Genomic DNA, 25830 nt, shown 5'->3' with positions numbered 1-25830 from the left:
CCTTGATTGTTTTAAGCAGCTAGTATCATTTTAAGTCCTTAGATTAATAATCTATAGACTTGAATTTTGGGATTTGAGGGAAATGCCGATTCCTGTTTGTTTTTTACCATAGAATCACATCATGTGAAGTCTCCCATAAGTTCCTGTTTTACTTCTTTCTGGTTCACATTTTCCTTTCTGGATCTTTTTTTTTTTTTTTGTACTAAATTTGTCTCATGCTTTTGATATTTCTCTTTCATTTATCATCAATTCGTTTTTATATACATGTTTTCTTTAGTCAGTTATTTTTTCCTTTTCCTCATGGTAACAACAGATCATCATTTTTTTCTACTAAATTTTCTTGTCATCTCCCCATCAGGGAATCGAACCCCGGTCTCCCGCGTGACAGGCGAGGATACTCTATACTAACGAGGAGAATTCTACTAAATTTTCTAACTAACTAACTAACTAACTAACTAACTAACTAACTAACTAACTATATATATATATTTCTGTTTAGTCATTTTTTCCTCATTCATGAAAACAACAGATCCTTGTTTTATCCTAGTTCTTCTCTTTTTCTTTTGTCTCTGTAGCATCTCTACAGAGATGGTATTATTTGTGCTAGGTAAACTCCAAAGATACCCACTCAAGACATTCTTTTCTAATTTTGATTCCAGTGATTACTGTTCAGTATTTTGTTCTCCATATCTTAATGACATATGTTGATATATTTCTTATTTAAAATACATTTTAGGGGCTCCTGGGTGGCGCAGTCAGTTCAGCATCAGCATCAGACTCTTGGTTTTGGCTCAGGTGGTGATCTCACAGCTAGGAGACTGAGCCTTGTGTCAGGCTCTGCACTCACTGTGAAGTCTGGTTGAGATTCTCTCTCCCTCTCCCACTGTCCCTCCTGCTCATGTTCTCTCTCTTTCTCTCAAATAAGTAAATAAATCTTTAAAAATATATACATATATTTTATTATGCAGTTTGTAAAATGTAATCAATTGTACATTGTTTCTCATTTATAGTCATGATCATAATAGTTTCATTTTTCTTAGGAGATAAACTAGGAAAGGAATGGAGCACATGAATAGCTTCTGTTGTTCTAATTCTAACAGTATGCAAATCATTTAGTAGTAGTAAAGTTTAGCTGTAGTAAAATCCAGGTTTCCAGGCTAGGCTATTTCTATTTATAGCTTTTGAAATGGAGCATAATATTAGCTATCTCACAAAAGCCATTCAAGGTGAATAAATGGAAAAGCTTTATTAAGAGGCTTAAGTGTAAAAAATATTATTTAAGTGGTAAGTATTATAAAAGTACCTCTTTAAAATCTACTATCTCCTCTTAGAGTGGCAAATATGAATTTAAAGGTTGATAATATAAAATATGCAAATATAGAAACAGACTTTATGTACATTTTATATGCCATGTATAGGTAGAAATCCAAAGTTATTTGCATCTAATTGCTTTTTAAAAAGCTGGGTGTAGGGATCCCAGGGTGGCGCAGCGGTTTAGTGCCTGCCTTTGGCCCAGGGCGCGATCCTGGAGACCCGGGATCAAATCCCACGTCGGGCTCCCGGTGCATGGGGCCTGCTTCTGTCTCTGCCTGTGTCTCTGCCTCTCTCTCTCTCTCTGTGTGACTATCATAAATAAAAAAAAAATAAAAAAAAAAGCTGGGTGTATTGTATTATTCTTGTGATAAATGTGTTTGGGTCTTGGGACTATTTAAAATTTATATCTTAGAACATATGAATGGTCATATTTATATTTTTTGGCAGAAGTTTCTTTTCCTCTCAAAATTGAGTTTTGATTGGAGAAGGCTTGACCCTTATAACTGATCAAAGTTTTCACAAAGTGGAAACCCACATTAGTGTTCTGCAGTTCAGCTTCCTATATAGATAAGAAAGCTGAATCTGAAAATATGAAGTGACTTGCCCATTTCACATGGCAGCTAGAATCAGTGCACAAATTAGAACAAACAAGTTTATGTGATCCTAGTTAACTTACGGTTCAGAAGGAACTTTTGCATTTGCATCAGACTTCTTTGTGGAAGTTAACAGTTGATGCTAGAAATAGAAAAATCCATACTGAGATATAGGGACAAATTAGGACTAGGAGCGAAGGTAATAGAGCTTTCAGGGTATGCAAGAGTTACTTACTTAGTGCTCTGGAAAAATGACCACTTGGAAGTTTTCTTTAGGGTAGCATTTTATATATCAGTTGCACTTCAAGATTTATCTTTACTTACTTTTCATGGGTTCTGAAGAGACACATGGGTATGAATATTGGGTCAAGGTTTTATAAATGTTAAGATTAATCAATATGATTCCAAAGCAATTTCATCTTGTGCTGTGATTACATTTTACAAATAACATAATGATTTTACCCCTGTCTTTGTAAAACGTATGTGTGGATACTTCTTTTGTCAAAAAAATCTATTTTTCTAAACCAATAAGCAAAACCATCTCAAAATCATTTGTAGTACTATGCCACTAGAAAGGGGTACCTGGATAGTTAGAAAGCTGGTTTTAGCATTTGCTTTCTATTTGTTTTATATCCTATTACTTCCAACAAAGTATTACCTTTTAAGCAGTGCTCTTAGCAGATTGCAGTAATAACTGATCAAAAATATAGCTTTCTTTTCAACTCTCTTCTGGAGCATCTTTCATGTAATAGGCTGAATGATGTTCATTTCTATTTTTCCCACAGCCCTTCACATGGGGCTTTACATATAATAGACACTTATAAATGTTTGCTAAATGTGGACATATGAGCTAACAATAAATATGAGAGGTCTTTATATAACCCAAAAGCTGAAAATTCAGACCCTGAAAGATCTAAAGTAGTTGATTATATTGTCTTTTTTTGGGAGCTCATTAGCTATGAATTACGGAGCTTGTTTATTGACATAAACTTTCAGTTTCCCTATTTAGCGTCCCAACCTATGAAGAAATTCTCCTCCATCAGAGTTTTCAATACAGCCGATTGCTCTTCTTCCACCGATAGACAACTACTGCCCAGAAACCACTAGTTCTATGTCTACTAGTTCTAGCTGTTAAAATGTGGTTAAGGAAGAACTGCATTCTTACAACTTGCCACCCTCTGGCTATAGTTGCATATTTTGATTGAAATAATATTAGAACTAGCACCACATTATAAACGTTCAACTATTTGAAGTCATTTGAAATATTTTTCAAATCTTTTATCATCCTTCCTGTAATAACTAATTTACTCTAACGTGTTACTGTCTGTTTGTTCTCTTCTCTTTGTATTTTGCCTTTATTTAAATCTATTAAATAAGGATTTATGAATTCCAATTGTAAAAAAAATACCCTTATCAATACAGAAATTTTTCTTTATATTCTTTTATAGAATTTACACAGGAAATTTCAAAGTTTCTAAATCCTTAGAAACTTTAATTATTCATTTAGATTATTCCATATAGTCAAATATACTTATCTTCATACAATATTATTTGGTAGCTTAAATTATTCTTATTTTTGTTATTAACTACAATGGACTCTATTTCTTTACATTGTGATTACAAGGTCATTTTTGCTCCAGAGTGGAGCCCCCTAGAGAGTAATGTGATGTGTCTCTTACCAGCAGAGAGGATATTTTAGGCTCTCAAAAATATTAGATCAGTCAATCATCAAGGATATTTTCTCTGACCCAGTTTACTTAAGTGATTTATATGGAACTTAAAAGTTTAGTGTCTAAAATTAATCCTGATATTGAATCTGTTTTTTTAATTTGCTTTAGGTCCCATGGAACTCATTTAAGTTCAGAGCTTCCATGGACTTAAAGGCCTAAGTACCATGATGATCTCTATACAAATATAACAAAGAACATACTATACAGCTCTTGAGGCATGAAGGGTACTGTGCAGTGAACCATAGAGAAACCATGGTAGAGTTAGGGTAGTATTTGAATTTTTGTTTCCAAAAGCGAAGCATCTAATAATAAGATAAGTGTTAATGAGGATTGCTATCTTTTTCTTGATTTGTAAATGATAGAATTTGGCCAATGCTATCTGAACACACGGTTATTCATTTGTTATTCACTTAGAATTTTGATAGAAGTTTAATTTTGATATGCAGAGAGGAAGAATAAGGTTCCCTGATGTATTTATGAATGATAACATTTGAGTTGATAAACTCCATTGCTTTCTTCAAGCTAACTCTTAATATTTGCATGGCCTGAGACACAAGTTCAAATGGAGGCACACAGGAGTCAAGTCTAAATATTAAAAATTATAAAGCAAGCTAACAAGTCAGTTAAATTATATATGACCTGTCTCCTGTCTTAACTGATACAGCTTCACAATGACTAGGAAGGCCATGTTCAAATTAAAAATTTTCTGTTACCTTGTATTTTCATGCAAGAACCAAATTCCCCACTATTGGTCCATGGCTTGCTCCTTTACTCTTTCTATTCTGATTTTGTCCAACACTATGAGGGAACTCATAGGTACATTTATGGGCACCTTAGCCTTCCTGACCAATTTCTGGCTGCACTCCTAACCCCTGACCAAATGCCCCCATTTGGTCTTCTTTGGGTCATAGTATGCATGGGGATACATACATGGATGAGGTTCCCTTTAGGATCAGAATGGACCTGATGGAGATCCTTGGAATAGGGATAGATAATTTAGGAATTCTGGGCACCCAGAGAATGATCTACATTAAAAAATACGGACTTTGGGTGTGTAAGACCCACTGAAGGAGGACCAATGTCTATAGGTCTAGGACAGGTGCTCCTCTTGCCTGGGTCTAATGATTATCTGGCTTTTTAAAAAAAATTCTCCCAGAAATTGTTCTTGGGAAATATACAAATGTGTTTGATGAAAGAGTTGGCATTGTAGTTTCTGCAAAGAAAGGTATTCATATAACTCAAAAGGAAGTATCAGAGACAGAAATTAATGCAAAGCCTGTGGACAAGGAGTAAGCCTATTTGGTATTGATGTTCTTTGCCATTTACCTCAATTGAAGTTTCCCTTTCATGAGTAGAGATATTTGTAAGACTGTGCAAGAACATGCTTATCATTGGTAGAAAAATTGAGAATGAAATTCATAGATTGTGTCCTTGTCGGATGTCATTTCTCACCTGTTGGGGTCATAGAACCAGGCTGTCAGTCTGAGAAGCAGGTGGCTATAATTAGTTCTTCAGACAAACATTAACATTGTCATCCCTGTATATGAGAGAGTTAAAGAGAGCTTTTTTCAATTCCCTTATTGGTCCTTGAAAATGCCTTTGGCATTTTGTCGTCACATCCCAGCAGGTGCCAAAGATCTGCAGGTTTCCACATTTAATACTGCAGTTTCATCTGTAGAAATTCATATCCTTTAGAGATCTATGTCATTGCAGTTGCTCATGTTTTACATAGTATAACCATCTCTGTCAGATTTAATATTGACTGAGATTTACATTATGTTCACTTTATATTTTGAAAATATCTTTTCTTCAAAGTTTAAATAGTCATTTTTAAATTGGCTAGATTCAATTTAAGAAGACTTCTGTGTGTGCTTGGGAAGTAGAACATGAGTTTAGATTTTGAAATTTTCATTTTTGGCAAGCATGGAACAGGATGTGGCCTAGTTTCAAATGTTTATTTGAAACAAAAATTTGACTGGAATTGAATACTGTGCTTTCTGGAGTGGGTTCATAAAATTTTTGACTGGTTGTTTTTGCACCTAAAATATGTATTCTTACACTGCATCCAGAAATTATTTTTTAATAATTTTAAAGGGATTACTACTGAACTTTCTTTTTAAAGAAGACAAGAAAAGCTTTTTAAAAAAAGTGTTAGCATTTTTATTGTATTTTCCATGAAATTTATGAAAATATTCATGCAATCAGAAAACTAATAGTTGATATATTTATTAAATATTAGAGAACATGCTTTAAATTTTTATATACTGTTAATAAATTTGACAGAGGAATCTTCAATAAAAATACAAGTATCAAATACATGAGGAAAAACCCTATTATGGGAAATATAGTTTTAGTAGAGAAACATTAAGTTTTCCTCCAATTTTTATTATACACTGGCTCAGAAATAGCAACAAAAATAATAGTAAAAATTTCAGGTGCATACCATATTATGCAAATACGTGTTTGTGTATTTATTAGGCACTGTTCTAAGCACTTTATATGTTTTATCACATTTAAAGCCACTAAATAGGGGCTGTTTTTACCTCTACATTACAAATGAGGAAACTGAGGCACAGAGCACATAGTGATTTGGCCAAGATCACACAACAGTAGTATGTACTAGATAGGAAATTTGAAGCAGTCATTCTGATTTTCTTCAATAATTGTTCTTGGAAAGTTAAGGAATTAATAAATAGTAGACACTGAAACATTTTAAAATGAAGAAATAGTGGAAAGAATAGTAATAGTTCATTATCATGCATAATTTTGAGCATATGAAAAGCACCAGACCTAAAGGACTCAGTTCCAGTCCTAGTTTGCCACTGATTGGCTGTGTGGCTCTAAATGGCTCACCTCTCCCTCTCTGGGCTTCAGTTTTCTCATATAAAATAAGGAAAGTAATATCATTTCACTGAGTTGGCATGATGATTAAATTAGGCATTGTATAACCTATTTTCTTCATCATAATTTTGAAAACATAGTTAGGCAGTTAGCAAAGTGTCCTGCCTTCCTTCTTCCTGCCTCTGTGTGTGAGCCTCCGGTTTCAATGAAAAATGGGAGGGTTGCACCAGATACCGTCAGTGCTCTAGTGAACCCTCTGATTCCTATAAACATTGCAGCTCCTTTTAAAAATCCATTATTTCATTGCAACTGACTTGTTATTTCATTAAAACATAATCTTGGCAAAAAAACAAAAAACAAAAAAACATAATCTTGGGTTTTGAAGACTGTATTTTTATAATTACTTTCTAGAACTATAAAGCTTAGAAAGAATGTGAAAGGCTTTAAACTCAAAATTCCAGGGCAGCAAAAAGTATATCTGAGTTTTATTGAACCATGTTTTAGAGATTTGTGTTGTTTGTTTATTTGTTTGTTTTGTTTTGTTTTAGAGATTTTCACATGATTGGTTGTAATGTTCACAATATTTGAAAACACTAATGTTTTTTATTCTATATCTAAACCTGCCTTACAAAATTTAAAGCTCTTCTTGAGAGTTAAGTAGTGAAGCAGGGGTATATCTAACTGAGCTGAGTCATTTTGCTACATTTTCATGTTTGTAAAACAATTATTTTCTATTTCTTTGTCATTTCTGTAAGTTTCAGAGACTTTCTATGTATCATATATGCAGACCCAAACTGATCAGTAAATATCGGGTAATAAGTATATCTTCCTGTTTCTATACCTATCTAATTCTTTAAAAATCTCAGCATGCTATATTAGAATATCAATATAGTAGGAACTCATGTATTGTGCTCTGTATATAAGGTTGGACTTTTATCCCTAAAGCTAATCTGGCATCTAAACATTTGCAAAAAATGGAGGGCATGTGTCCTTTTTCCCAATATAATTAAAAGTAAACAGAGAAGAAACAAGAATATGGCATAATTATAATGTATTAGAAAGTGGCAGCTGAGAACAAACTACCATTTTTTTGTTACTTTTCAAATGAGGATATCTTTTTTTTCTGCCTGAAAAGTGATATTGTCTAATGGGGGAAGCAACATATCCTTAAAATTATTCATTCAATAATCCTTGATATTATGACAGTATAGGTGATAGCAAGTGCTATTAAAACAGTATACCTGAGAATTGTTCGTGAATGTATTTACCATGGCCTGTCTTCAAATGGAAAAGATTGAATATGACATATGTGTCTGTACACAAATCAATACTGTTTGTTGCGATGTTTTCAGTTATAAATGTCATCTGTGTATAAAATAGGGCATAGCACTTTTGTTTGCTTATTGAACAAAAATGAATATAAAAATCTGAAAATTCCTACTAATGTATAATAAAAATATACTAAATTTTTTAAAAAGTGAAGTATATACAATGTTACATTAGTTTCAGCTGTACAACATAGTGATTCTGCAATTTTATTTGTTATGCTATGCTCACCACAAGTTTAACTACCATCTGTTACCATACAATTGTATTACAGTACCATTGCCTGTATTCCTTATGTTGTACCTTTTATTCCCATGACTTATTCATTTCATAACTGGGAGTCTGTATCTCCCACTCCCTTTCGTCTCTGGCACTGCCAGTTCACTATATGGATGAATCTGTTTCTGTTTTCTGTTTCTTTGTTTTGCTTTTTTACATACCACATATAAGTGAAATCATATGGTATTTGTCTTTTTCATTTATTTAACTTAGCATAATATTCTCTAGATGGATCCATGTTATTGCAGATGGCAAGGTCTCATCTTTTTATGACTGAATAATATTCCACCATATATACCAAATCTTTTCCATTCATCTATTGATTCATACTTGAGTTGCTTCCATATCGTGGCTATTGTAAATAGTGCTGCAATAACATAAAAGGGCACATATCTTTTCAAATTAGTGTTTTCATTTTCTTTGGGTAAATATCCAGTAGCGGATTTACTGGATCATATGGTATTTCTATTTTTCATTTTTTGAGGACCTACATACTGTTTTTTATAGTGGCTTCACCAGTTTACATTCCCACCAAAGGTGCATGAGAGTTCCAGTAAAAATATACTTTGATGATACTAGGTGTTCAATCTGGGGTTATGTGACTTAAACAAATACACAAAATACATTAAATATACCAATATCTGGTCTTGTGTGTCTCCACGATTAAAATCATGGTCTGGGGTATCTAACGATAGCACTTCACCTAACCCTGAATCTAACCACCGTATGGGCATGGGCGCGTCTAAAGAACTGCTCATCTTTTAGAAAGCTATGAAGGTAGATTATGCATATATATGCTGCAGTTAGAGGAAAAAGTGATGGCATACTACATCAAGTATGTCATTTAGGAACATTACATGAGTCCAAAGAGCAAATATACTAAAAGCACTAGAAATCATAATGTATATCATGACAAAGAAATATGCAATTGCTGAAAATTAGCCAAGGGACACTATTTCAATGATTTCAGTTTATTTTAGGGATTTCTATAGTGAAGTCACAGGGTAAGGATCTTATTCTGCTGTTATTTTATACCTTTAGTCCTTTGAGTATATGTTAACTGTGAACTATAAATAACTTGCCTTTGCAAGTAACTTTTGTAACTGGAAGGATGAAAAGCGGAGTCAGCACTATGGCCTTGTTTTCATTTTTTGTCTTTTTGGTTTTTTTTTTTTTTAAGGAATGATTCTTTCAAAGTCTAATATAAAATTGCTTTGATTTTCCTTTTCCAAACTATTTATTTTTATATTTGCACATATATTTTAATGTGCATTTTACCTTATTGTTTACATACACATACACTTTTGTGTGTTGAATCATGATTTCACTGATTCAGTAATGCTATCCACTTTGGTAACATTACTGTTCTGTAGTTTTGCAGTATATACCATTTTCATCAGAGCCCTTCTTCCTGTTTCCCATAGACATGTCTATTTATTGAAGAGAAAAACAGAAAAATAGAGGAGAGAAAAATAAGCTTATGGTGACACGGAACAATATGGTTCATGAATTCAAATTCATAATCCCTACTCTGTCTCTGACAACCTTTGCTAAACTCAAGTGTATTTTCCTATGTTTCTCACTGAATCCAATAAAATTGGACTAGACTATTTTTCTAAAGGTTTTGATTTCTGTAAAGGAATAATTTCTACAATATTTTTCTAAATATTTTTCTTAAGGCTAAATGGTCACTGCACTATATTATTTAGAAGTATTAATTGACAGAGAAATAGCAATCTTTGGGAATATAGATAATATATGGGAAACAGTTGGATTTAGAAGTTTTAACTTAGATCTTTTTCAGGCAAGTATTTAATATTTGCTGCAGCTTTCACTTTCAGACTGCATTTGATGTATACATGTTGAAAATGTAACTTACTAGAACATATGGGAAACATAGCCTTTGTAAGTCAAGTATCCAGATCTTTCAAAGAATTAAGCATTCTTAAACTAGAGTGTAATCTACCCATTGCTCCAAAGATACTTGGAGAGACTATCTGCAGATAGGCTTTCTTCTGAAAGGATTCCATTTGCTTCTGTAGCTTTTCCATTGTGGGTGTTGGGTGTATATTTCTAGAAATGTAATAACTGTTCCTAATCTTTACCTAGCCACAAGGCTACTCTCTACAACCAAATAACCGAACCTATGCTTCACTAAGAAACAAACGCCCACCTGGTGCTTCTGGCATGAGTTGGAGTAATACAATTAGGCAAATGGAAGGAGACCTGCGATTCAGTGATTTTGGATAAAGTAATATTTGAGAAACAGAAGTATTTTATTGAGCTCTGTTAAGAGAAAAGGAATATTTCAAATGTAGAATATCTGAACTAATTTAGGGTTCTTAGAGGAATTTGATCTGAGCTCCACGGCAATAATAAACTATATTCATAATGAGTTTTACCTCCTTTATTCACTTTTGTTTTTACTCGTAATTCCCTTGATAATACCAGGCCCTTTTGAATCAGAGAAATTAGTTCGGGGAAAAAAAATTGGGTAGCACCAGTCCTTTAGATTAACAATTTAAATGAGTTAATAGAAACCCTGTGTTTAAATTGCACAGTCATTTGAAGGCAGAATATACTCTTGAGTTTTCATGGCTGAGGAGATTTCACTGGTGCTAGAAAGCATTTTACTGGTACGGAAGTAATTGATTTAGGTTTAAGAACACAACTTCCTGTCCAAATAAATTAATCACTGATGAAAAACAGTATTGCAGGATACTCATCCAAAGCTTACATTGTTCAATTATACTTGACTGCTTTTTATCAGGGAAATTGAAGGATATAGTGACAGTGGCAGATTTAGGACTTGTCTCAAGACATGCCTCTCACAAACGTCAGGAGCCCACTGAGTACTGCAAGATTACAGACTTCCTTTCAGCCAGTAAATGCAAGAGGAAAATTTGGGCTTTAAGATAGAAGATAAAGGGACAAAAAAAGGAAAATGAGACACAGCCCAAATATGCACTGCATGATGCTCTGTATTAAGCTTCTAAGAAAAAAACCTGATGTAAGAAGTAAATTCTCACTAGGTGGTCTGCTTGGGATAATTTCTGTTTAACTTAACGAATAGTACATAGAAATTTGTAGCTCTCGTTCCAGTGATAGATTATTTTCAAATTAACTTTTTTTAAAGTTCCAATGTCAGAATTCTAATTAGATATTTTTGAAGGAAAATATTTGAATTTAGATAGACCCTGTTGATCTTATTTCACTGCTATGTTTGATTAGTTGTGCTGGTCACCACATCACTATCAGAAAGCAGATATGTTTGGAAAATGCATGTGACTAGAGTCTTACATAGAGTAGTGACCATAAGTGACCATTTATTACACCAAAATACATGAATTAAAGAAGTAAGAAGAAAATGAAACAAAGGTAAAAAGCACATGGACGGAAATGTGTAAAGAATGTGTAATGTAGGACCTTCAAGTATAAAAATAAAAGAAGATATAAGGGGGGGAAGTTCAAATAAATTTGATTATCCAAAAATTTTAAACTGCTTTGTATGATAAAATACTATAAATGACATATTGAAAGAAGATATTTGCAATATATATGGTCATTGAGAACCCAATAAACTTAATATGTGATGAATACTCTTAAATCACAAAAAGGTATATATCCCAGAGGGCAGACATGGGGAGAATGAGCAAAAGGCATGAAGAAACAACTCCTGAAAACAGAAATAAAAAGATGTTTTTCAAATTATTGAAAAAAAGGATTGTTAATAAAAGCAAGTGTGTGAGATCATTGTTATCTATCAGATGAACAGAGAATAAGATATAATAAGATATTAGTGCTAACTGCTGATTAGAGTGTGGTGAGACCAATGCACATATGCACCAACTTGAGAAAATATGCATGAAAACCAACTTAGAGGTATTCACATTTATAAATATTGATATAAAAGCATTGTGGTATAAAAAAAAAACCCAATGCCAACGTAAATTTCAGTAATAGGAGAGGAGTTAAATGGTGCATTCAAACAGGAAATTTTAAGCAATTATTAAAAATCATAATTTTAAAGACAATTTAGTGATATGAAAAAATATTTCTATTGTAATTAAGTATGAAAACAAAAATCTATATTGATTATCTGAAGCCATTTTTAACATATACAAATACACACATGTACATATATAATCTATATATTTACATATAGGTGAATACTAAAGTAAAATATGCAGCTAATGTAAATAATGGAGAAGTACTAAAAAGTGAATCTTACTGATCAACTTTCTCTTTCATTATCAAATTTAATAAAACACATATACATATTACTATTGTAATAAAGGAAAATATAATTAGAAAAAATGAACAGTATTTTATTTACATTGTTAATAAGAGTATAAAGAAATCATTTTAATTCACATCCAATTTCTATCTCTTTTAAAGTTCTCATGCTTGTAATTTTCATTTTTTTAATTTTTTAAAAAAAAATTTAAAAGATTTTATTTATTTATTCATGAGAGAAACAGAGAGACAGAGAGGCAGAGACACAGGCAGAGGGAGAAGCAGGTTCCATGCAGGGAACCCGACGTGGGACTCAATCCCGGGTCTCTAGTATCACGCCCTGGGCTGAAGGCAGCGCTAAACCACTGAGCCACCTGGGCTGCCCCATAATTTTTATTTTTTAAGTGCATTTAAAAACACCAACCTTTTAGTGAATGTGGAATGTCACTGTATCTTCCAGGTCAATGCTGTTAGTTTTAAGAATAATGTATGTGAATAATGTGAATATTTTTATTGAATAGTAAGCCTTTTAAAAGTAATTTCCTTTAAGGCCTAAAGTAACAACTTCTTTTATTCTATAGCTTGCTCACTAATGAAGAATTCTGTTTATAACAGAGTTTAGTTTTCTTCCTTATTCATGGGTAATTAGGACAGCGCATGCTCTCCAAACCCACAGGATACTAATTGGCATAATTAAAATTAATTCCCAGTTTCAAATTGGAGCTGTATATGGCCATTGGAAGCTTCACACATGGTAGAGAGTCTCCTGTTCCTCAGCAGGAAACTTTTTCAATTAATGAATTATATTAAGAATGTCATCTAAAGACTGAATTCAAAGACATGAGAGCAAGTTCCTCCTTAAATTTGGTACCCTAAGCATACTCCTTGCCTCTCCCTAGGCAGACAGATTTTCTTGGTCAACAGGCAGTTCTCCAGATGATTCAGGAGCTGATCTCCTTCTGTTCTATGGCTCTGCCACCACTGGGTCCTTGTTCTCTGTACCACCAGGTAGAAGAAAAAGGAGAGCATGGAATGGACAGACTTGTCCCAAGAACTTAGCCTATTTAAATGACACACATTTTATTGCCAAGGAGGAGTCATATGGCTGGACCTAACTGTAAGAGATGCTGGCAAAATGTAATCTAGTAATGTGCCAGGAAGGAAAGAAAATGGATTTTTGGTGAAAACTAGTAGTCTGTTATTATACCAGTTGCTGTGCTAAGTGTTAGGAAAACATCGATAGGTGGTGATTCAAGTCTCTATAGACTCTAGAAAACCCCTCGTCTCACAGGATAGAGACAACTGCATACATAAAATTCTAATGGAAACTATCTGTAGGTGTGTCTTTTTTACAGGCTCTTCTATAGAATGATATGTAAAGAGTCATGCTTTAGTCTATATTTAGGTGATCTCCTTTGTTCATTCATTTATTTTTCAGCATTCCCTTCATGATGAGTAGTCTGCATAGCTGCTCTAGAGTGTTTGAAGAAAGGAGAGAGAAAAACGAACTCACATGCATGAAAGAGAGTTTAACAGCAAGTGATGTAGAATCACACACCTGATTTTATATTAAGGTTTGTATCTGTATGTCCTGCAGAAATTGGAAACAATGGAATATTTACAATATATCAGAATGATCTTAGTAAAAGTAGTTTATTTAAAATTTTTTTTTCTAAATTCATTTATTCATGAGAGACACACAGAGAGAGAGGCAGAGACACAGGCAGAGGGAGAAGCAGGCTCCATGTGGGGAACCTGACGTGGGACTCGATCCCCGGTCCCCAGGATCAGGCCCTGGGCGGACGATGGTGCTAAACCGTTGAGCCACCTGGGCTGCCCAAAAGTAGTTTAATGTAAATAGAACCTTGATGGAATTGTAGAACTTCAATTTTTAGAGATGAGAATAGGAAATGACATTCTAAACATTAGGAACAAGTGAGTCATTATACTTTGTAGCATCCCAGCACAAAACTCTCTGGGAAAGAAGTCAAATTATAGGACACGATCCTCAGAACTTGATCCTGTCCCTCTATGTCACATTGTGGGGTGATAGGACTTTGCTGTTTTATGACTGCCTTTTGTCAGATACCAGTCATACACACCTTCTGAAAACCATCATAATCATTATTAAATTTTGTCATAATTTTATACATTCCTTTGATTATATTATTTCACACAATTACTATTTTATGTTCATTGTATAATTACATGGTTTCTGTTTAACAGCAATTTTCTTTTACTTTTATCCAAGATAATAAGAGCTTTAAATATCTCACTTTTACATTTATTTGTAAGAAAAGACGGCCTTCTGTAATTGGCCTTTCTCTTTCTCTCTTTTTTTTTTTTTTTTTTTTTACTTTAGCCTGATTTTTATCATCTACTTAGAGAACCTGGACCAATTTATTACAAAAGCCTTTTTTCAACTAAATATTATCAAACCTAAGAAGCACATAATACCTAAGCTCCTGACAGTGTTATAGCTATAACTGATTTTTTTCTTAGAGTTTTACATTACTGTCTATTCAGAAAATTGAAGTGCTAAAAGCTAAAGGCATAAATTGTTCAGAACACTTTTATGCTTTTAATATTATATGTTCCTCAAAGGAGTTACAGTCTGAAAGAAGCTTAATTTTTTAACTTTTATTTGGGGCCTTAAATTTTTAGTTTGCCTGCATTCTAGAAAAATAAACGAATTGGAACTGAGAAAGACTTCCTTTGAGAGCATATAGTGACAACTTTCTAATATTAAAACAAATAGTGCCCTTTTATACAGATCTTTTTGAACAAGATCAACATATTCACTGTTTGTAGAATGAGAAACGGGCCATGGTGTGGCCTCAGTAAGGAGGCCATTCAAAAGGCAGGCTGCATGTATGAGACTTTCTAATCCACTGTTTGAAATACCTACTTTATAATTTAATTGTACAGTGACCATTCACTTGCACCCTGTACTCTAATTATATATCTTGGAACAGAATTTGACTCATGGTATATCACATCTATGTATAATTGTCAGAAATGACAGGTTACCAGTTTTATAGTAGGCAAAGAAATCCCACCTGGAAATGGCAACCAAGAAATGGGAATAGACGGAAATTAGCACAGTCAGGGGGACTAATTGGGATAATTATCCCTATTCACTTATTCTTGTTTCTACCTACGTATATCTTCTGCAGGGGCACTTAGCACATCAAGTAGTCCAAATGAATGGGGATAGGGCAGACTTTTTTCTAGTCAAGATTACCATAGATTCCTGGGGATCTGAGCCCAGGGGCCTGACATTGTTAGCTTCCGTGTCCAGGAGAGCTCACCTGAGTTGGGCTTATCAGAATCAGGCTCAAGAGTCTCAAATTCAGGGAGAGTCAATAAGAAATCAAGTGAGAAGCCTTGTTACCTCCCACCCATCCTTATCCTAGGCTGGGGGACATGCATGTAGCTCTCAGCCTTAGTAAAGAATTCTCTTAAACCAATGAACCTGGCAGCGGTTCCAGCATGCAGGCTGGAAATAAACACCAGAGATAGTAAGTCAGAAGTCTCCCACTTGATGGTCATTGGCTTTTCCAGCTGGACACAAAAAAATTTCATCTGAATACCATGCTCCATAATAGCTCCCTAGATGACCAGGCCTGGCTCTGTTTTTCTTAGGCTTCAAGAGAAGCAGGGCCTAAAAGTTATCTCTGACATCTGCATTGTCTTGTGGAAGCAGGAATTGACTGTATTTTTGTCACCAAAACAGAAAAATGTGGTCATGTAAAATACTTTCAGACATTCAACTTATTAAAAGAAGAGAGTTGGGATGCTCAAACAACAAGGCACCATGAAATTTTTCTTAGATAGTAAATTACTAATGTGAAGCAAACAATATCTGTGAGATTTCCAATAAAAGGAAGCAAAGTTTCACATGTGGCAAGGAATTGACTTACAAATGTTAACATACTAAAGTCAGGGTAATTATGTTGAGTAGAGGTACCTAAGAATGGGAACTCTTTTATGGCTTTTTTTTCAGCTATATTTTAATTATAAAAATAATTTTTAGCATTGATTTACTATTTCAGTATGGCCATATCAAAGGATAATTAAAACATTACAGAATTTTAATTTTTGTGAAAATTAGGGATTAATTTTGTTTTACCCAGATGAACCACTAGCATGAGAAGGGGAAAAATGAGAAAGCTAATTTAAAAAATCTTTACAAGAATCTTTTTTTTTCCCTTGAGCATTGGGTGCTATATTTGGTAATTACCATTTTAGTTATAGAACGTGTCTGATGCAAGGTTCTTAGATGTTACTAGAGCCTATTATTACTGGATTTCACCATTTAATTCTTTATAAGAGATTGGCAAAATGGAAAAATACTGCTGCCATTTAATTAAACAGATTTCAACTTCTAACACATTGTAGTAATTTAAAGATTATGATCAAGCTTTCCAGCCAAGCATATAGTGCAAATAGATATTAGTTGAGGGGGAAAAAAAGGTTAGTGTATTGGTTTTTGATGAATGCAAATCTCTGCCTCAATTTATATTATGTTTCTGTGTTATGATTTGTAAGATTGGAGGGAAGACAATGATCATCAAGTCCTAGTAAAATATGTGTGTGTTAAATTCATTTTTTTCCTCTATCACCTCTATAGTCTTTATTGATGTTGATCTCTCAACTTATCCTGGGAGAACTATTCAGCAGAGCCTCATTCCTGTATTCATTAGGAGTGAAAGTATTTATTATGGGTGAAAAAAAGATACTTCTGGAATTCAGAAAGCTGGAATCAGACTTTGGTAAAAGTTGTTAAAAATAGAACTTAATGAAAATGGAGTAGATATTATTGGGTTTGGGGTGGTATTTTTCCTACTTCACTTAAATTAGTTTTTTTTTTTTTTAACATTTTGTAGCAAACCTAAATTGCCCATAGTAATGAAGTCTAAAACCAAATACATCTTCTGTATGTTTTCTTTTACTTTTTAGTTTGTTTTGAGTCTTTGCATAATTTTCTGTGTCATAATAATACTGTGTTTTCTTATAATTACTTATCCTATATTTGCAAAATTTATGAATTATTTCCTGAAGCCAGCTCTCCTTGCTTCATATAAGTGTAGAAAGCCTTACTTTTATTCATTTCCCCCTACTTATTTGAGGTATTTATGCTTTGTTTCAAGATCTTCATTCACTCATTCATTCTGAAAGTCATCCGAATTCCTTGCTGTTCTGTGGTTTCCCAAATTTCTATGGGGAAAATACTGACAACAGGAGACTTGTGAAGATTGCTCAGGGTTTAATATATCAGAATATATATATACATATATATACATATATATATATACACATATATATACATATATATATGTACCCTATATACCCTTTTCTATATATACCCTTTCATCTTCTCATATAGAAAATAAAACTTCCTTGATATAATTTGTGACTGCATTTCATAACTAACTTCTGAATAAAATAGGATTGCTGGTATGACTCCCATAGCTATTTAATTTGCTTTACTGTTTCAGTTAACCAAGACATACATTTTTTTTCATTGAATGGCTTATACTACTTTATTTAGGAAGTTCTTTTTTTTTTTAAGATCTTATTTATTTATTCAAGAGAGAAACAGAGAGAGGCAGAGACACAGGCAGAGGGAGAAGCAGGCTTCATGCAGGGAGCCTGATGTGGGACTTGATCCCGGATCTCCAGAATCACGCCCTGGGCTGAAGTCAGCACTAAACCACCGAGCCACCCGGGCTGCCCATATTTAGAAAATTTTAAAACTGGACAAGTAGATAATGCCATACTTGAAATAAGTCATGCAGTTGTCCTATCTCAGAAGAAAACATTGTACCTGAAAATTTTGTTTTGCTCAGCACTTTCCATCAATGTAAGAGTTAGGCCTTTAGTTTCTGATATTCTAGTCAGTTAGACATATTTAGGAGTCATGTTACCCAAGATTTGTCAGTCTAAGGTGATTTGTGGCCTTATGGGAATCTCTTCATTTTTTTGCACTTATCTTCTCTCTACATGTCTTGATTCTAAACTGTAATCTTATTTTCAGTGTTGTTCTGAAATACTGGACACAAATTTATACTTATTACATTAAAATGTAGTATCCATAAAAACCTCATGCTGGTTTTGCTCATGAGCATATCTAAATTCCTAGAATAATTGCAGTCACTTAACCAGTGTTGATACGTATTTGTGGAATAAATAAGCTCTTTCAGGTATTTGAATCTCAGCTTTCTGTAGGAGTCTTCCTGAGACTCCCACTCTATCTTCCAGTGCCTAAGCTACTGTAGCCATAGACATAGCTCCCAAGTTATAAAACTCAACCCTATTCCTGCTACTTTTAGGCCTGTGGAGAGCAAAAAGGAATTTAGACAAAAATAATTTCTTTTCTACATTATATATGTTAGGATTATTTTCATTTTCATTGAATGCATTGCACCTTTTAAGCCAAATATAGTGAATTATATCCAGGTTAGCTGGAAATAGTATCTTAAATCTGGGAGAAATGTATAGTTTTTTCCCAAATCATTGGGAAAAAAAAAAAGTAGAAGAAGAAGATTGCTTTCTACACATGCATTAAGACAACTTTTATGTTACTACATTTGCTCCCAAACAGTTAATAGAGACAATATAGAAAAGATAGGCCCCCAAAAGCAGTATGATACAAGATAATAGTGGTGCACTGATAAGTTAATGCTTTCTTTCTTTCAGGTAAATTTCATTTTTAGTTATTATTTCAGAAACTTGATTTTATTTACCAGCAAGGTTGCAATTTAGCTGTTCTACAAGCAGTTTGGAAGTATTTATCACCAATTGATTCTATGGCATGCTGACCAGAATATTTATGAAATAACACAAATTTGAAATTATCCTGTATAACCATGTTGAAAATGAAAATATGGAATATTTTAATTTATTGATTAATATTACATGTGGATAGGAGATATGCATTCCATTTATTAACACATTAGGTACATAGATTGTTCAATGTAATTATGCCACAACATCTCAAGAAATCTTAAAGTTAAGTCTTTTTTTTTTTTAAGACCCATATTAATCCTTTGGTGAAAACTCTTCCACAATACACAGCAAAACTCTAAAGTAATGCTTGAATTTCTAATAAGCATTCCAAAATTCAAATATTCAAGAAAATTTTCTCTCTTTCAAATTACACTAAATTGTTAGAAGGTTTTATACTTATTATAATAATGCTGTCATTGCTATAGTCCTCTTTTGAAATTATTATTATTTTATATCTGTACCTTGCTTTGGGCCAAGACTATATAAATGATTTTTTTAATGACTTAGTGTATGTGGTTCATAAGGTTGAATCTGATTTGATTTCAAGGCATAAACCAGAAATTACTTTTTTGGTTAAGACTCTGATGTAAACCTGATTATGATTTTTCTTATTTGCCTTTCTCATAAAAGTAGAATGTAGAATGTGAAATACATAACCTCCTATTCTATGTAACCATTTGCTTTTCTGTAAGATTTATTATTAAGTCAAAGGGTGAGGCAGACCCTGTCTAAATATTCTTCTTATTATAAAATAAAAATGATCACCTTGATTGCATTTATATATTTTATTTTACCATAATTTTAATATTATTTTCTTTGACGAGTTAACCCCTCAGTACCCACATTAGTATCTTTACCTCCCTAATGAACTAAGCACAACTTAATAGGAGTCTCATCATGTTTTACAGATTTCATTATTAAATGACAATGAATTTAGTTTGCAGTTTTTTAAACATTGACAGATATTGAACTCTCCTTTCTGTCTTATTAATGGATACTTGTATGTAGGTCTCAACTGAGGTATTACTATAGTTTGAACCAAAAATGAATAAGCTTAATTTATAGTAGGTTTCATTTGACTCCATAGATAGCTTAGGCATTCATTAACAATTAGTGCCAGAGATTTAGAAAGCATTTCAGCATCATTCTAGCAAATTGAATGTTGCATTAAGAAAAATGAGTGGTCTTTTACATGAAACAAAGGAAAACGTATGATTATGTACTGAATCTAGAAAATGAAACTAGACTGGATTGTACTTTTATAAATAGCCTAATTTCAAATTGTACTTTTATACCAAAATCATCACCAAATGAATAGAAGTACTATTTTTTTGTGTTTGGTGAAATGTTGTCATCATTAGTTATTATCTACAATATGAGTTTTATAACCTTAATAAAAAATGAGGTCTTACTGTGATTCATATATAACATCTAAAATTTATAAATCAGATATTTTAAAACAAAAATATTAGACTGATATGGTTATTAGTGTGGATTGTTTTCTGAAACAGGTATTAAAATTCTAGCACTTCTTAGATTTAAAAAAAGAAAGAAATAAAAAGAAGGAGCAAATAAGGAATGAAGAAGGACAAAGTCTCTAAATCCACAGAAAAATTAAAGTATGTTCTCCTATAACTCCTGGACAATTCTATACATGCTTATAGGTGGATAATAGATACTGAAGGGAAAAGTCTGAATTTGAAATGTAATTATTTAAATCCAGTAGTTAAATTTAGCACATAAGATGACTGTAATAAAAAAAAAGGTAATATAAAGAACAAAATTGGAATAACAGAGAATATGGACCAGAATTCTAAAAGTAGCAAGAGGAGGAATTTTCAAAAAATTCATTTTATTTGAAAGCAATAGTTTGTTCATGCAAACCTCTGATGGTAAATAATGTTATTTTCAGAGCAGTGTTGATTTTGTAGAGTTAGATAATAGTGTAAGTTGTAATGCAGGGTTATGATAAAAGAGGTTTAAAGTTGAATACCAAAGTGGTCATCAGGATCCTTGAAAAGTCAGTGGTGGTAAAGTGACCATGTGGTCTACCTAGAAAAGGAAGGAAAAAGTAAACATTCCAAGAACAAGCAAATGTGGAAGTCCTGCTGATGTAAAGAGAAGTGATAATTCCAGCGCAGGTCTAAGGCTTGCATCATGTGTAGGGTATCTGGACATCTGAGAAGCTGAAATCAGTGTCCTGTGAGTTAATGCTAACACAGTAAAAAGAGATAAGAATTTATGGGTGGTTTCTGGTAAAGTGAATGAATTTGCAAGAGTGAGACATCCCAGATTATTCATATATATATATATATATATATATATATATATATGGATACAACCACACACTAAGTAAAAGTGCTTATCTCAAATTTTGTATACTATCAGAGTCTGGAAGGGAATTTGCCAGATAGGGCAGTGGAATTGTCCCCTGGAGGTATACCATAAATTAATTATGTGAGAAAATTAATAGAAAAATATCAAGGCTGAATATATTATTATGACTCCTTAGAATAATTATAGCATGGCTGCTCACTCATTTTAATTGATATAGAGTATTAGCCCCAACTCTTAGTTTAAGAATAACAGGTAAAAATACTCTTTTTAAATTTATTTTTATTTTTTTCTTATTTTTAAAAGATTTTATTTATTCATGAGAGGCACAGAGAGAGGCAGAGACACAGGGAGAAGGAGAAGCAGGCTTCTCACAGGGAGCCCGATGCGGGACTCGCTCCCAGGACCCTGGGATCACAACCCGAGCCAAAGGCAGATGCTCAACCACTGAGCCACCCAGGCATCCCTATTTTTTTTTTTTTAATCACTAGAATAACTCTTGTTGCTTTGGCTCTGGTGTCAATAACAGCCAGTCTTTCTTTTTTTTTTTTTTTATTCTAAAGTACATAATTGATATTCTGAACTTTTGTATAAGATTGTTAAAACAGATCATTTCAAAACATTGAATCCAGGTACAATACTCTTTTAACCATTATAATAATTATGGTTATAAAAGCATTAACAGCATCTCAACATCAATTTGCCATATGCATCTTTAGGTAATATCTTCTAGATTTTCCTGTCTACTTTGAGGAAACCATATACAAATATTTTGCTACCCAGTTTTAGAATTTTGCTTAGAATTTGTACCATTAATATAAATTATTATTATTGATGGAGCTACTATTGCTTTTGGGATCCCAGAGTTGGTGAGACAACAAACATAGTAAGGCTATATATTTTTTCCTACTTTCAAAATGCTTGTTTACTTCTCCCTCACAGATTTAAAATACAGTGAAAGTAATTTCACAAAATCATCATTTCCCTGTTTCATCTATTGAGAGATAATAAAGTAGATTCATAAAGTAAAAAATTGGTAAGGAAAATAGAGACTTCTGATAACTGTGTGATAAGAGAGTAGTCTTTTTTTTTTTTAATTTTTAGGACCACAAGCAATTGTTAAATGCAATAGAGTAGGCTTTCTACCTCTAGATCTGTAATAAAAGTGTGAAAGAAAAATATTTTTAAACTCAAACATTTGCTGAAATTTAAAGTCATTTTGCGTTAAAGCATTTTTATGATTCCAATATTATTCCATTTCTGTTCCTGAAGGAGTATAATCCAAATTTACTAATGTTGTTAAATAGTACTCTAGGTTAAGTACCTCCCCCCTTATTTTTTTTAATTACAGCCTTATATTTTTGCAGCCTTGCACATTATATAGCTTCAATAGAGACCTTACTGCCTTCTACTCTGTTCTAGCCTTCCATTGATTATACTTTGTACATGCCTTTTGTACTGCTGCAAAAATTTTAGTATGCTTAGATCATTTTAAAGTTCCTTTAAACATGGTCATGGCTACAATGCTATAAAGAAACCATAGGGATGCCTGGGTGGCTCAGTGGTTGAGCATCTCCCTTTGACCCAGGGTGTGACCCAGGGTGTGACCTGGGATCCTGGGATCAAGTCTCGCTTTGGGCTCCCCACAGGGAGCCTGCTTCTCCCTCTGCCTATGTCTCTGCCTGTCTCTCTGTATCTCTCATGAATAAAATCTTTTTTAAAAAACCCATAAATAAAGGTGCTGCTAGTTTGTTTGAAATACCCATTTTCATATAGTCTTCCCTGGAAATTTTTTTCATGCTAATTACCAGTCTACTACAACTATACTTGTAAGAAGATACATATCATGAAGTCTAAAGGGAAATTATCTAGGAAATAGTATACTGTTTAGATATTTGTGAAAAACCAGATTTCCCTTTATAAGAAAATGTTTAGTATCTTATAACTGAGATTTCCATAGTCAATACAACTTTTCCATTCTGCATATTATAAAGGTAAAGTGTTCTAAAAGGTACATTCAGTGTCCATTAAACCTCTGAGACATTTTTTTGTTTGTTTTGTTTTTTAATTTTTTATTTATTTATGATAGTCAGAGAGAGAGAGAGAGAGAGAGAGAGAGAGAGGCAGAGACACAGGCAGAGGGAGAAGCAGGCTCCATGCACCGGGAGCCCGACGTGGGATTCGATCCCGGGTCTCCAGGATCGCGCCTGAAAACCGCTGCGCCACCCAGGGATCCCTCTGAGACGTTTTGGATGCAGTTTAATGAGTTTTAGTTATCCAGAAAAAAAGTAGCATGCTATTTTCTTATTAATACACTGAAAATTTTATGAATTTTCATATGGAAGCTATTTTTAGCAAATTGCTTACATTTTAAAGCAAATTAATGGGGAGAATAAGTTCTGTGGCAAATAACACAAGAATCTTTGTTTGGAATAATATCTTGCTTTGTTTTATTTTTAAAAAAGTATATACCTTAAAAAAAAAGACACTTGGGGGGTGGGAAGGAAGGCTTAAAACAGACTTATTGCTAGTACTTCCAAGAAGCCTTCAAGTTTTTCCGTTTTCTGGCTAAATGAGTGATTGAACTTTGTAACCATAAGTGGCCATGTTTATAAAATTCTCTAACATGATTGATTTATTTTTTTATAGAAATGATTCTCTCAAAAAAAAAGATTCTCTCAACATGAGATTGCTTAAGCATTCACCTGTGGTGTTCTCTTATTGTGAGTTTTGTTGCTATTGTTTTGTTTTGAGCGTTTACTTTTTAATATATCTGGAATTTATATATGCACAAAATGATTTTTTCTCTTGAATTCATTAATTGACCTCAAACAATTAAGTACATACTCCATTCTCTCATTACTCTATAGAATGACTTTCTTATAACTTATATACCTAATATGCAGTTTCCTTTAACATACTTGCATACTTGTAATGTTTATTTCTTTTGCAAATTTTGTTGTACTATCTAGTGTATCCCAAATATTATTCTTGCCTATTCCTATAATTAACAGGAATCCTTGTAGTATTTCATCATTTAAAATGACATCAGCTTTTGGTGTGTTGCATCATGTTAAGGAAACATCCTTGTGTTTTTCCTATGCCAATCAGATGATTATTTTGGCATCTGTCAAAATAATGGTATTTTTTGGCATCTGTCAAAAATAGGTGTTTTTTCTATTGATGTATTGGTTTTGAATTTTGCTATTAATAGATTTCCTATTAAACTGTTTTGCATTTTGGCTGTGGCATATTGTTTCATATGAACAGTATAAATAAACAAGACTAAAATATGAATAAATACCATCTTTGATTCTTCTGTTTGGGGATTTAAAAATTAAGATGAAACCAGAAGGTGAATGGGAGACTTCACAATTTACTACGTTTTACTTTACATAGTAGAAATTATATAAGTTCCAAGCAATATGTACAGTTATTTCCATTTTAGATTAATAGTTTACATAGTTTCTTTTTAAAAAGATTTATTTATTTAAGAGAGAGAGTGTGTGTGTGTATGTGTGTGAGGCAGGATGGGGCGCAGGGAGAGAGAAATTTGAGCAACTCCATGCTCAGGGGGGAGCCCAATGCAGGGCTTAACCTCATGACCTTCAGATCATGATCTGAGCCCAAACCAAGAGTTAGATACTTAACCAACTGTGCTGTCCAGGCACCCCTAGTATATATATCTTTCAAAATGCTTTATCATTCTCAGAGATAACTATAGAAGGAAATGATTAAATTACAAAATTATTGGAAAGAATTTGTGGACCTTGTACTACAGAGGAATGCCTTTGTCTTTAGCCACATGACCAGGTATTTTAAAATACAATTTTATACCTGTATTATTTATATTTTGATATTACTATTGAACGCTTCTTAAACATTTTTTGTGACAATTCTAGGTCCAAATTAATAAATTAGAGAGTCTAATAGATTAGTAACTAATCTAGAGATTACTTACTCTGAAGTATAAATTCAAAGAGAGCAAGACTAACCATCATGAACATTCCCCATTGGAAAACAATACGTCAAAACCCTCACAGGTCCTTCACAGATCAGAATGGAGACAACCGGATTTATGGAGCATTTTCATCAGCCAGACAGGATTGTCTACCAACAGCCCTGGCCTCACCAAGTTGTGACTTTACTTTTGTTTTAAGTAGCTGCTTTAGAATATAAGTGTAGAACCAGAATGATGAAAATTAACAAGACAGGAAACAACAAATGTTGGAGAGGATGTGGAGAAAGGGGAACCATCTTGCACTGTCGGTGGGGATGTGAACTGGTGCAACCACTCTGGAAAGCTGTGTGGAGGTTCCTCAAAGAGTTAAAAATAGACCTGCCCTATGACCCAGCAATTACACTGCTGGGGATTTACCCCAAAG

General features: G+C 33.2%; 1 protein-coding gene across 1 annotated transcript in view; it reads left to right on the top strand.

Moving 5' to 3' along the window:
- Window positions 1–25830, top strand: part of MAGI2 (membrane associated guanylate kinase, WW and PDZ domain containing 2) — a 1298069-nt gene that overhangs the window by 46635 nt on the left and 1225604 nt on the right.

Source organism: Nyctereutes procyonoides, unplaced genomic scaffold (genome assembly GCF_905146905.1).
Source record: "Nyctereutes procyonoides isolate TBG_1078 unplaced genomic scaffold, NYPRO_anot_genome, whole genome shotgun sequence".
Classification (NCBI taxonomy): Eukaryota; Metazoa; Chordata; class Mammalia; order Carnivora; family Canidae; genus Nyctereutes; species Nyctereutes procyonoides.
This window is presented reverse-complemented; position numbering and strand designations above follow the sequence as displayed.